The sequence below is a fragment of the Rhineura floridana genome, chromosome 21 (assembly GCF_030035675.1).
Source record: "Rhineura floridana isolate rRhiFlo1 chromosome 21, rRhiFlo1.hap2, whole genome shotgun sequence".
Taxonomy (NCBI): domain Eukaryota; kingdom Metazoa; phylum Chordata; class Lepidosauria; order Squamata; family Rhineuridae; genus Rhineura; species Rhineura floridana.
The window spans coordinates 8,616,447-8,630,532 of record NC_084500.1 but is presented as its reverse complement, the minus strand read 5'-3'; positions in this window follow the sequence as shown (position 1 = coordinate 8,630,532).

Here is a 14,086-nt window from a genome sequence, read left to right as displayed (position 1 = left end):
AGCTCCCTGCTTTCTGACCTAACAGCCCAATGGGCATCAGCCACCACTAAATGCTTGCTTGGTCCTTCAGTCCTGACTTTTGGCAATGGTGTGCCACATACCTTCTGGGGGCAGATCTGCCCATTTCAGTTTCTCATTTTTCTAATCTTAAATTCAGTTCTCCACATTTCCACAGCAGTTTGCATCCTTTGCATCTTTCGCTGTATCTCTGGGCCTTCCCTTCCCTTCCCATCTTCTTCCAGAAAATGGGGTTAGGGGAACAGCCTGGGGAAAGAAAGAGGTTTCTCTCCTTTTAGTGCCATAAAGGGGTTGGGAGACATGTTTGTCATACTTCCCTGACATTTTTAATTCTCAGCATTTGTAAAATAAGACTTACTTTGCATGCATAATCCATGCTTTCTTTTTCCAAGAGCAGAAAGTGTGTCCTTCTGCAACAATGGGACCTTGGAGATGTGATTGCAAGTTTCTTTACTCCTTTGTCATGTCACTGCAAGCTTGTTTCTTTGGGAGAGGAAATTTAACTCCAGTACTCTTTGTTGAGCTGTCCCTGACCATTAAAAAAAACAAAAAACCTATGGAGTGTTTTTACTACCCCAATCCACTAACATTGACTCGGATAGTAAACACATCCCAATGCATTTCTGATACATTTTATGCCCCAATGTTTTTTTGTTTCCAGATGGAAAACAAAAAGTGGTAACTTGCTGAAATTTGGGGACTGTGTATGTGCGATGCTTTATGACAATGTCCTAGAAAGACTACCTTATAGGTTTACTTTTGTCTAAAATGAACAATGAAAACTGTGCCTGGGGTAGTAATCAGTAGTGTAGTGTGAATTTCTCCTAATACACACATTTTTGTATGCAATTTTGCATAGTGTACAGCAACACTATTTTTCCTAGTCTTCTGCATGTTATTTTCTTGAATATTTGCATTTTATGCACATTTTATGCAGTACATGCATTTTTTGTACACATTCCTTGGCTTGAGAACTGCTTTGCAAAATTTAGAGAAGTGCAAATTTCAGAGGATGGCTGAGTTTTGGTTCTCATATTATTGTGGAAAGTGTGGAATAGGTAAGTTCACCTTTAAATATGAACCAAATAGAATTTATCTCCCATCCCTAACGTGTGTGTGTGTGTAAAACTGGTGGCTGAATTTCTCAAGGCTGAGTGCAAATTATAATTTGATGGTACTGGGGATACTATAATGTACACATGCACAACACTATCAGTGTGTGCAGCAACATTATGAACTAGAAGGAAACTCAGGATCCACTCCTTCTGGTGTCCATCAGTTCTTATTTTTGTTTCAGCCTGTTTAGCAGGGGAAAGAAGTATTCATCACCCATCACTTCATTATCTGGAGATGTGCTCCATGAGCTTCAGAATTAAAAAAACAGAAAGTATAGAAATAATGTTCTTCTAATAAAACTGACATAAGACAATGCAATGTTTATTGTGTGCGACAATAACAATAAAAATTGAGTCCTTGTAGAAATCAATGAATCTTTAAAAGCTGCTATCCAAAAATATTTCTTCTGTCTAATATGATATAGCAAATTGAATATTTTCATTCTAATGTAATTGCACTGGGAGATCGGTCCCACATTCCACCAAACAGCTTCAAGGTTTTTTTAAGGCACATAAATATAGAAACAGAAGACAAAATAGTTTTTTTTAAAAAAAATTAAACAGTTAGGGGCTAAATTGCATTGTAATTGATTGGAAAATTGCTTTTTTAATGAGATTTAGCCACTAGGAAATAGCTTTTCCCCTTCAATATACCCAGTGTGCTTTGGGTCATTTAAATAGCAAATTGTCTCTCTGGCCTCTTTGTTAGGGAGTTAACTTTCTGTAAGGAAAGAAGTACCTTTCAATAGTCCTGATGCTGCAGGCTAAATTCTCCTTTCCCTTAGCTCACCGAGATCCTTGGTTCTAATAAATATGTTCTCCTCTTGTCTTTCAAAAGAAGTTGTATGTGCACAACTGGAAAGAAGAGTTCTGTGAAATGCAGTGCAGAATACTGGAGGGGACTTGTACTGGATTTGATTAATGTGTTTCCATCAGGATCCCTTCAATCAGGGATGAGGAGCTGGTTCTGGCTGGGACTAGAGCATTATCTCCCCCATCCCTTTGGGGACAAGCTCACGGGCCAAGTGTCCACCTCAGCTAGTATATCTATAAGGACATAACAAGAGCCCTGCTGGATCAAGCCAGTGACTCATCTAGTAGGGCTGTGCACCAGATTCAGCTGAGTCCAGAGCCATTCTTTGGAGGTACTAGGGCATTTGACAAGCTGGCTTCAGACAGCCATGGATCACCATGGGTCAGGTTGGATGACCCAGGTTGGATGACCCAGAGCATGATTGTCAGGGAGTGGCGCATCAGGCAAGAAGGGAGAGTTAGTCAGGGTGGGAAAGCCCTGCAAAAAGGCCAAGACGTACCTCAGATCCCTGGCTGAGCCTTCCAGGAAAAGGTACGTCCAACTACCTGCCTGCCAGATGCCTTCCCCCTGATCCCAGGATTGATCCCGTGGCAATTCTGCAGGGTGTAGCTGATGCTCCACAAGTGGCCTTCCTAAAGAAAAGTCATTTGTTGAGTAAATAGCAGGGCCGGCGCCAGGCATGACTGGGCCCTTGGGCACCAGCCTGCCCCGGGCCCACAGCGACCTACCCCAATCCCCCCATACAGGTTGTGTAATAACACCAGCCTATGCATCCCACCAACCTCTCCTGCCCCTGTGAATTATGTGCTTGTTGCATGCACGTGCCTGCCATCAACCAAGATGATGGCGAGGGTGTCAGCCCCTTAGGGACACCCCCGTAGCCAACTTCGTTGACAGCAGGCATGCATACACAGCACACATGTCATTTACAGGGAGAGGGGCATTTGTGTGGGCTTATTGAGTTGGGGAGGTGTTATTGATATTGATATTGGGGAGGTAGGGTGCCTGGGAACTTCCTCTCTGTGGCAATGTCAGCAACTGGTGTTGCTGCGGATTGTGGAAAGGGAGTGCTACCCTCCTAACCTTGGGGGGGCCCTCTGGGCTGCAGGGCCCTTGGCCAGGGCCCAATCTGGCTGTCCTCTGGTGCCAGCCGTGGTTAGAGCAATATGACAATGGAACCAACTACCGAGGGAGTTATTGGGCTCTCCAATACTGGAGGCATTCAAGAGGCAGCTGGACAGCCACCTGCTGGGTATGCTTTAAGTTGGATTCCTGCATTGAGCAAAGGGTTGGGCTCGGTGGCCTTACAGGGCCCTTCCAGCTCTATGATTCTGTGATTCTAGTAGCCATTTTGTGTGTGTGTAAAATTGCAGATTTGAATTGAGTATTTGTAGGTTTTGTTTATTGTTGTATGTTTGACTCCAATTAAAAAAGGAACCTCTAGAGAGGGCTCTAGTTAAACCAGAATCCAGGAGACGTAGAACACAAAGCCTCATCATCCAGAGAGACAATAATGGATTGGAGAAGGAGGGGAAAATTCTCTCCTACCCAGGGATGTAATCAGGCAACATTTTCTGTTCTGCCCTGTATTCATCATGGGTAGCACTGTTGCCATTCTGCTGCAGTGAGTCTTCCAACAAAAATGTATGTTATCAGCTGTGATAAAAATTACGTATGCAACTAATTACATTTATGATGCGAGTTCCGTTGCCATTATGTTATTCCACCCAATTCATTTCAATGCAAAAATTGTAATCAATTACATATCATTTGCAGTCTGGAAGCAGCAGCAACAGCAAATACCAAACGTATTCATAGAATCATAGAATCACAGAATAGTAGAGTTAGAAGGGGCCTATAAGGCCATCAAGTCCAACCCCCTGCGCAATGCAAGAATCCAAATCAAAGCATTCCCGACAGATGGCTGTCCAGCTGCCTCTTGAATGCCTCCAGTGTCGGAGAGCCCACTACCTCTCTAGGTAATTGGTTCCATTGTCGTATGGCTCTAACAGTTAGGAAGTTCACTGGACTGACTTCCATTCCAGACACGGGACAAATAAGCAAGCATCTGCAATTTACGCTCCCGTTTCCGTTTCCACTGAAATTCTCTGAGATTTCTACTCCTGTCTATCCAGAAGGTATGGCACATGGTCACACACACCATTTAGCAGTGCATTTATCAAACTTCTCATATTTTCCATGCAATTGTATTAGAATGGGAGAAGGAAAGGTTGGTTGCTCTCCACTCCCGCTAGCAAAGCTGCAGTTGGAAATGCTTTGCCATTGCATTTCCTTGCTCCCTCCAGACAGCGCTGCTTGAGACAGAACAAACATCTCAGTGACAAATTCTTAGTTGTTGACAAGATTAATGTGATATTTTGGAGTCACAGTGCCTATATATCACTTAAAATTCCCCCCAGGGCTTTTGCAAACATCTTGGGTCGTTAGAAATATCAAAAGGCAACTGGGGGGGGAGGGAAAGATATTATATTATGAAAAAGGCAACTGTCAAGCCCGTGTTCCGCAGATGCAGTGGCGTCACTAGGGTTGGTGTCACCCAGTGTGGGAGGGAGGAAGGGGCGTGGTTGCCAGGTGACAAGGAGCGCTCTTTCTCCCTCCCTGCCTGCCCCCCCGCTCTTTTAATCTCTCTCACACAGACCTACCCGGGCGGGTCAGTGCAGGTATCCCTTCATCTTGGCGAAGATGAGGTCTCTGGCCTTGAAGCCGTGCAGCATCTCGGCAGGTGGCAAGTGGCGAGCAGGCCCCAGCTAGGCATCAGGCTTCACCAGGCAATCGGGAGGGGGCGTGGACGCTGGCCTCACAGGGGGAGGGAAGGGAGGCCAAAGGTAAAATGGGAGGGCGCAGCCGATTGGCCCCGCAGACTGCCTCTCCTCTGGGGGCGGGCCCTTATGGCTTATTGGCTGGGGGCAGGGAGTCGCTTATCTCTCTCTCCCCCCCTTCTCTGGCATGCCCTTTGTCGTTGCTGCTGCTGCTGCTTCCCTGGGTCCCTGCAACTGCCCCGCTTCCCGGTGCCTAGGGGCGGGGTGGCTCTGGGTGTCACCCCCTCGGATGGTGTCACCCGGTGCAGTCCACACACCCCACACCTGCTAGTGACACCACTGCGCAGATGAGTGGGTAATTTCTGTGCAGACTAGACAGCAGTGCTTACAGACTAAGGACTTGCCCCCAGGTGGTGAGCTTAAATGGCATGATCAGGGAATGAAGCCACATCCACACCATATACTTATGAGCAGGATTAGATCCCTTTAAATAGTCATGGGTTCCTCAGAAAAGAATTCTGGGAAGTGTAGTTTGTGAAGGATGCTGAAAGTTGTTAGGAGACCCACTACTTTCACAGTGCTAAAATTGGTTTAACAATGAATCCCTCTTCCCGAGGAACTCCAGAAATTGTCACTCTGCGAGGGGAATCGGGGTTTTCATAACAACTCTCAGCGCTCTTAACAAACTAGCAGCATCATAGTGCTTTCATTGTAACGTGTAGATGGGGCCATTATATGGAGAAAAAAGATGGCTGCTCCCATGTAAAGATGAGGGCAACCCTTAACCCCACACACATAGAATATAATGTGAGGGACATTAAAACCTGCTTAACTGATACATAAACAAACAAAAGAATAAAAGCAGACCTCTGACCACCTCATAGAACAGAAACAACTGCATTCCATTTCACAAATCAATTCAGTTAGTTGTGGATCAGGTGAGTTTGTTCCAGAAAGACCCCACACACACTCACACTTTCCTCCAGAAACAGTGAGGCCCATTGGGACTGGTAAGTGAGCCAGAGCTAATGACAGGCAGAGCCACCCTCTGATTGGTTGTAAGTAAGAACGCAAGTAGATGGAGGCTGGCTGAGGTCCAACAGAAGCTGGTGCAGCATTCCATTGACCCTAATGGACCAGGCTCCACTGCTTTGAAAGGTATTACATATATTCATGAAGAATATCTATCAGTGCCTACTAGCTCTGACAACCGGATTGAACCTCCAGTTTCAAGAGTAGTATACCTCTGGATACCAGTTGTTGGAGGGCTGTTGCTTTGGGCTTCCTAGGCTGATTTCACACTGCACTTTTGTCTGTTATTCTGGCCATTTCTTACCTGGTAATTTGCACATTATATTTGATCTTTCACATGACGTACAAGCTAGCTCTGAAATTCTAGTGGCATGTAGTGAAAGTCAAGCGCAAATTTCCGTGATAAATGATACTAGAAATAATCTGTTAGCTTGGAAAAGTTACTTTTTTGAACTACAACTCCCATCAGCCCAAACCAGTGGCCATGCTGACTGGGGCTGATGGGAGTTGTAGTTTAAAAAAGTAACTTTTCCAGGCTCTCCGTTAGCAAGGCTGGGAACCCAGGAAATCGCTGGAGATTTTTCCTAGCTGCAGCTGCTCACGTGACAGGCATCCCAGCATGCAGTGTGTTCCTGCTCTTTAGTCGTGTGGGGGATTTTTTGCCTGACAAAAATTGTACCAGTATTTTGGCATTGGCGCAAGTAGCAGCAGCAGCATTTCACACACACACACACACACACACACACACACACACACACCTGTTTTAAAAGACAGATCCTAAAGGGAGATGGCTTGCATGGCAACAGGATGAGAATCTAGACCTCCTACACAGTGGGGAACAGTGAGCATGTGTATAATGGGTGAGGGATGAAAACAAGCCGTGTGAAAGACAGTTGTGCAAAATGCTGGAATATTGGCTGAAAAGCTGCTGTTTCTGAAAAAGCAGCAAAAGGTACTGCAGTGTGAAAGGAATTTTAGAAATCAGGACAGAAGCGTTACCTTTTTAATCCATTAAACTAAAGCAATCAGTCCCATGTGTGAAAGCAATCCTAGAGTCATCTGGTTGGTCACTGTATGCTGCACAGGAGCGGCCTTCTGTCTGATCCAACAAGGCTCATGGAGGATAAGGCTATCAATGGCTACTAACCCTGAAGGCTATGTTCAACCTCCTCTGTTGGAGGCAGTATGCTTCTGAATACCGGTTCTGGAGGGGAGAATCCTGTTGTGCTCAGATCCTGCTTGCGGGCTTCCCATAGGCATGTGGCCACCCTGAGAACAGCATGCTGACTAGACAGCCCACAAGCATGAATGAGCAGGCTCTTCTTATGTTATTAAGATTCTTCATGTGTATACTCCCTTGCTTTGAGATATAGACATTTTCCCAAAAGGAAACTCCACAAACTCTTAATGGGCTCAAGTTGCAGGAATCCAGATTTTGACTGGACATCAGGAAAAGCTTCCTAACTGTTAGAGCCATACGACAATGGAACCAATTACCTAGAGAGGTAGTGGGCTCTCCGACACTGGAGACATTCAAGAGGCAGCTGGACAGCCATCTGTCGGGAATGCTTTGATTTGGATTCCTGCATTGCGCAGGGGGTTGGACTTGATGGCCTCATAGGCCCATTCCAACTCTACTATTCTATGATTCTTCCCCTAATCATATGAACTTGGTTAGCTTTTTTAAACTACATTGATGGAAATGGCGAACTGTTTTGCTTCTCAAACAACCAAACAGCAAAGAAATTTAGAAGGAGAATGAGATGACTGGAAACCAAACCTCCAAATTCCCTCCTGCCTTTCCTTTGCCCTTCGTCCCCACCACCAAGGGCCTTGACAATGACACTCTGCAAAAGGAGTTCCAGTGATAAATGACAGCCAGCGGCAAAATGTGCAACTGCTGTGCAATATTCATAAGCAAAAAATGGTTTTTTTAACAGGATAATTAACAGAGACAACTGTCTTCTTTTCTGCTGATTACCCAAAGATATGTTAAAGGCAATTTGCATAATTAATTTTTTAATCGTAAGCTTGCTTCCAGATTCTCAAGAGGTTATTCCAGGGAGCTTATTCAAGAAATCCATCTCCATAATGAATGCTACCTGTCAGTTCTCAGCTTATAAATGAATGATTACAGACAAAGGGAGGAAGGGAAGGGAGAGAGAGCACTCATGCCTGATATTACAGAGGCTGATGCACTTTGAATTTTTTGGCCATAGCAGTATTCATGGCATGAATGCTATTGAATATATGTAGTTGGATCAAATGTTACTCCTACTCAGAGTAGACCCATCAAAATTAATGTGCATGACTAACTAAGGTCCATTCATTCCAACGGGTCTACTCTGAGTATAATGTAGGGGCCATCTGCTGCACTATCCATTTAAAGGTTTAAACAGTCATGGCTTCCCCCAAAAGAATCCTGGGAACTGTAGCATAGTTTGTGAAGGGTGCTGAGAGTTGTTAGGAGAGCCATGTTCCCATCACAGAGCAACAGTTGCCAGATTCCTGGGAAGAGGGATCAATTATTAAATAACTCTGATCCTGCAGAGTCAATGAATAAAATAGATCCATGGGTTGTAGCCAATGCTAGTCCAACTTGGAGGAGACCTATTGAAATGAATGGACTAATTTAGGCCCATTATTTTCAGTGGGTCTGCTCTGAGTAGGATTAACACAGGATACAATCTGGCTTCCTGTAACTTGAGCCCATTATCCTGAGTCCTGCACTCTGGGATGATCAAGAAGAGATCCTGGCTGTCCTCTGTGTGACAACCCTTCAAGTACCTGAAAAATGCTACCACATCTCCGCTCAGTCTTCTCTTCTCAAGCCTAAACATGCCCATTTCTTTCAGTCTCTCCTCATAGGGCTTTGTTTCCATCACCATCTTTACTGCACTCCTCTAAACCTGTTCTGGTCTCTGCATCCTTCTTAACATGTGGTGTTCAGAACTGGACACAGTGCTCAAGATGAGGCCTAACCAGTGCCGAATAAAGGGGAACTAGTATTTCACATGATTTGGAAACTATAGTTCTGTTAATGCAACCTAAAATAGCATTTGCCTTTTTTGCAGCCACATCACACTGTTTACTCATATTCAGCTTGTGATCAACAGCTCCTTCTTGCATGTAGTATTGCTGAGCCATGTATCCTTCAGTTTATACCTGTGCACTTGGTTTCTTTTTCCTAGGTGTAGAACTTTGCACTTATCCCTGTTAAATTTCATTCTGTTGTTTTTCAGCCCAATGCTCCAGCCTCCCAAGATCCCTTTCAATTTCGTTTCTGTCTTTCACGGTATTAATCCCTTCCAATTTTGTATCATCTGAAAATTTGATGAGCATTCCCTGCACTTCCTCATCCAAGTCATTATTAAAAATGTTGAAGAGCACTGGGCCCAGGACCAAGCCCTGGGGTCCCCCCTCTCGTTAGCTCTCCCCAGTTTGAGAAGGAACTGCTGATAAGCACTCTTTGATTCTTATGTGTTATTAATGAGAATAATTCTGAAGATCTTTTCTGTATCTTGTAATATTCTTCTATCAACCCCTTGAGACATCCTTTTTATTGTTTATGCTGATCATGATGGTATTGGGGTGGTCGCGTGTGATCCCACTTTCAATACAGTTTATGACTGCAAACGTTTCAAGGTGGGCCTGCTGCTTCAATTGGTGCCTGTCCCATAACCTCCTGCTGAAATCCTGTAACTTTTCATACCACAAATGTCCAGTGGGTCGTGAGATTTATTGTGTCCCAGCATTGTTGCATTATAGTGCAAGACTGCCCAGGCAAGGGGGGGGCTGGGGAGCCCCTTGTGACCTCACAGGTATTTTTAGGTGAACACTGGTACAGAGGGGGCCTGGGCGCACCTGTTGGAGTCATACCCTGGGCTCACCTAGGAAGGTGGGAGTAATTTCTTCCCCATCATTTGCTGGGGAGCCACATCCTGTGCTGTGCCCAGCAGGGATGCCTCCCTTCCAGAATTAGTTAAAATCCTCACCTTCCTGTACTCTCTGAATTTGGTTAAACTGGTTGGTTTGTCTGCAATTCCTCCAAACTGTTATATTAATAAATATAACCTTTATTCCAATGTCACATCTTGTGAGTCTCCTTTATGGGTGCGGGGGCAATGTCCAGTTTTTAAGAAACATTAACTCTGATTTGTTTACAGGGTTGGTTATATAGCAATGAACATTCATACGAATTTGCTTGCAGGGTATTTCCCTGTTTCCCTATTAATCATTCATACATCTCACACTTTTCAATACATTTCCTTGTCACTTTCCAAACTGTGAAATATCCAGATCTTTTTCATTTTTTAAAAAGTGCATTTGCCATGCTAGGTTTCAGTTCGCAGTTTGGAGGCACCCCATGAGCAATCAGAACAGGTTTGCATTATACCAACACAGACATCCATACCTTGTTGTTTGCTGACCTCTTCTGGAGCTGTCTTGCATTGGAATAAACTGTGGTTTGATCCAGGGATGGATCAAAATACCCCTGAGTGAGTGAGGGAATCTCCACGGCATATCTTACAGATGTATGAACAGATCTACCACTGGTTGTGTTTTTTTGCAAGATGGGGGGAGTTCAAAGCAGCTGCGAAGGCTGAAAGACTTCACAGTTATTGGTTGCAAATGTTCTCCAACTTGTCAGGAAAACTGAGATGGTCAGATTCTAAGAAAGTATATCTTTATCTTATTTGAGAGCGGGGACTTTGAATGTTGTGTCCCACCTTTTGAACACATTTATCGGCATTACCTACATATGCATCATCTACATATTCATTTCTGCATTATCTACATATGCATGAAAGGATGAGAGACATCCCTCCCTGGCACACACACAGGTGACATCCACACTATACATTTAATGCATATTTAAAGCACATGACTTCCCACAAAGAATTGTCGGAACTGTAATTTACTTTTCACAGAGCTACAAATCCCAGCACCCTTAACAAATCACACTTCCCAGAATTCTTTAGGAGAAGACATGTGCTTCAATGTCCTTTCAATATATGGTGTAGATGTGACCTTAAAGTCTAGGCATTCTTGAGGAAGGAGCTACACCTAAACGATGGACTCATTTAAGACTAAAATATAACTAATGCCCCTGTGGGAAACCAAATTCATGCTGGGCTGGAATCCTTCCCAGTTTCCTTAAACAGGCCATATCCCCAGTGAAAAAAATCTGCTGCTTTTTGGGGGGGGGTTCTCAGAAACTTTCAGGAGGGGTTGGAGCTTCTCTGATAGAATTCCATCCAATTAAGTTATACTCAGAATAGACCCAATTTAATTAATGGATCTAAATGAATAATCCACAGCTTTGGTTTAAATTTGGGTGGGAGGCTACATGTGCCTGCTGTAGAATAAAAAAAGTGGGGGAAATGCTGAAAAGCAATGATACTGTTCACAATGTTTTCCTTTTGGAAAGGAAAGGGGCTTCCCATCTGCCCAGTCCCATTCCAACCAATCACTCACCCTCCTCCTACGCTTCCTGCCCCTCTCCCAGGTCAGTGTTGGACTATGACCTGGGAGACCAGGGTTCGAATCCTCACACAGCCATGAAGCTGACTGGGTGACTATGGACCAGTCACTTCCTCTCAGCCTCAGAGGAAGGCAATGGTAAAATCACTTCTTAAAACCACTTAAAAAGCCTATTCACAGAGTCACCATAAGTTGGGATCTATTTGAAGGCAGTCCATTTCCATTTTCAAACATAACTGCACAAAAATAAACCCCTTTGAACTCAAAAAGTATGCAAATGATCAAACCCACCCTCCCTTCTCCTCCTTCCTATCCCCTCCCTCTTGCCCCTTCCCTTCCCTTTCTTTTGCCCCTCCCTCAACATCCCCATCCCTTCCAATCCCCTCCTTCCCATTCCCATTCTCCTTCCCCCTTCCCTTGGTCAGTTTTACCTATCTTAAACATGATTGCATGGGAGTAAATACCATTGAACTCTATAAGCATGCAAATGATCAGACCTGCCTATTCCCTCCTTCCCCTCTCCTCTCCTTCCTCCTCCCCTCCCTTCTTCCTTCTCCCCTGCCTGCTCCAGCCCTCCATCCCTCCCAATGGTCACTTTTACCTATCCCATGATTCCACAGGAGTAAATCCTACTGAACTCAAACATGCAAATGATCAAACCTGTCCTTCTCCCTTCCCCTATTGCCTGCTCCCATCCCCCTCCTCCCCTCTAACCTCCCTCCCCTCCCTCCTTCTCTTCCCCTTCCCATCCCCTATGGTCAGTTTCACCTATCCTAAGCATGATTGCGGGGGTGTAAATCCCACTGAACTCAATAAGCATGCAAACGATCAATCCATTCTCAGCAAACTTGCACAGGATCCCATTTCTTACCTCCCAGATTAAAAAGCAAAGAAATTCACGAATAGGCAAAAAACCTTTGCGGTTTAAAAATGTACCAATAGCCAACAGCTATTCTATCAAACTTTGAAAAGCAGGGAAATTGGGCAGCTATAGTGAATGCACCAGGGGAGCAGGAGACCTGACCTCCTCTCTGAGATATTGTACTGCGCTACAAATTTGTCAAAAAGCAAACACAATTTGGGTTGGTCTTTTACAGTCCAATCCACTTGCTGTGTAGCTTGGAAGAATTTGGTAACATGTGCCTCTGAGCATATGATGAGTGGTGGCAACATCTGCAATCAGCCCAAATAATAGAAAGAAGACATGTGCTGTGCTGATCTTGTTTTAGCAGGGAGGGAGCAAAATTGTTAAGTGAGTTGATATACTTCAGACAGTCACTTTAAGTATGTCTGATTTACTTCGGAATTTTAGTGAAGTTTCCTATAGGAAATCATTTTCTTTTGTTTCTAGTTCTGTGAATATGTGAAGTACAGCAACACTTCGCAAAATTTACACTAAAAAAACTCCAAACATAATTGTGGAATAATGGCACTGACTTTTGCAGATAGTCTCCAGTGGACATCAGGAGTGTCTCAGTTTTCACAAGATAAAACAGTGGGAGGTGAAATATATTCTAGCAGAATTCTAGGTGTGCTCTATGTTTTTAATTGACCGTGCCCACCTTGCCTTAAATGAAGTGGTTTAAACATAGCAGCCTGAAAACATGCATCCTCTTTTTTCCAACAGTTAGAGTCATTGCTGAAGTAGCAACATGTTGTAATCAGTTTGATTTTACATCAAACTGCAGTTTCAGATTCAACTGTTAATGCACCCCAAATAGAAGTAGAACACAACCTCCAATTTGAAACACAAAAGGCTGTCTTCACCATCGTATGACAATGACCAATAAAAAGGCTTTGAAATTAATATAAATAAATTTGACACAGATTTCTAGGAAGAATAATGAGGGAAATAATCTTTTCTAGGTTAGATTCTCTGTAGAAACAGTAGCACAGGAAAGAAGCAAAGTAAGAAGAACACCAACAAACCTCATCTTGGGCCTCATCTTGGATATTGCATCCAGTTCTGGTCTCCGCACTTCAAGAAGGATGCAGACAAACTGGAACAGATTAAGAGGAGGGCAACAAGGATGATCAGGGGACTGGAAACCAAGCCATATGAGGAGAGACTGAAAGAACTGGGCATGTTTAGCCTGGAGAAGAGAAGACTGAGGGAGATATGATAGCACTCTTCAAGTACATGAAAGGTTGTCCCACAGAAGAGGGCCAGGATCTCTTCTCGATCGCCCCAGAGTGCAGGATACGAATAATGGGCTCAAGTTGCAGGAAGCCAGATTTTGACTGGACATCAGGAAAAACTTCTTAACTGGTAGAGCCATACAACAATGGAACCAATGACCTAGAGGGGTAGTGGGCTCTCCGACACTGGAGGCCTTCAAGAGGCAGCTGGACAGCCATCTGTCGGGAATGCTTTCACTTGGATTCCTGCATTGAGCAGGGGGTTGGACTCGATGGCCTTGTAGGCCCCTTCTAACTCTACTCTTCTAAACATACAAAAATATAATCCTCCATCTTTGGAGGTGGCAGATGTTGCCACCACTCACCATATGCTCAGAGGCACATGTTACCAAATTCTTCCAAGTTATACAGCAGGTGGATTGGACTGTGAAAGACCAACCCAAATTGTATTTGCATTTTTACAAATGTGTAGGGCAGTACAATATCTCAGAGAGGAGGTCAGGTCTCTTGCTCCCCTGGTGCATTCACTATAGCTGCCCAATTTCCCTGCTTTTTAAAGTTTGATGGAAATATCTGTTGGCTATTGGTACGTTCTTAAACCGCAAGATTTTTGCCTATTAGTGAATAGTTATATAGCTATAGAGTTATATACAGTTATGGTGTAGTGGTCAGAGTGCTGGACTAGGACCTGGGAGATGAGGGTT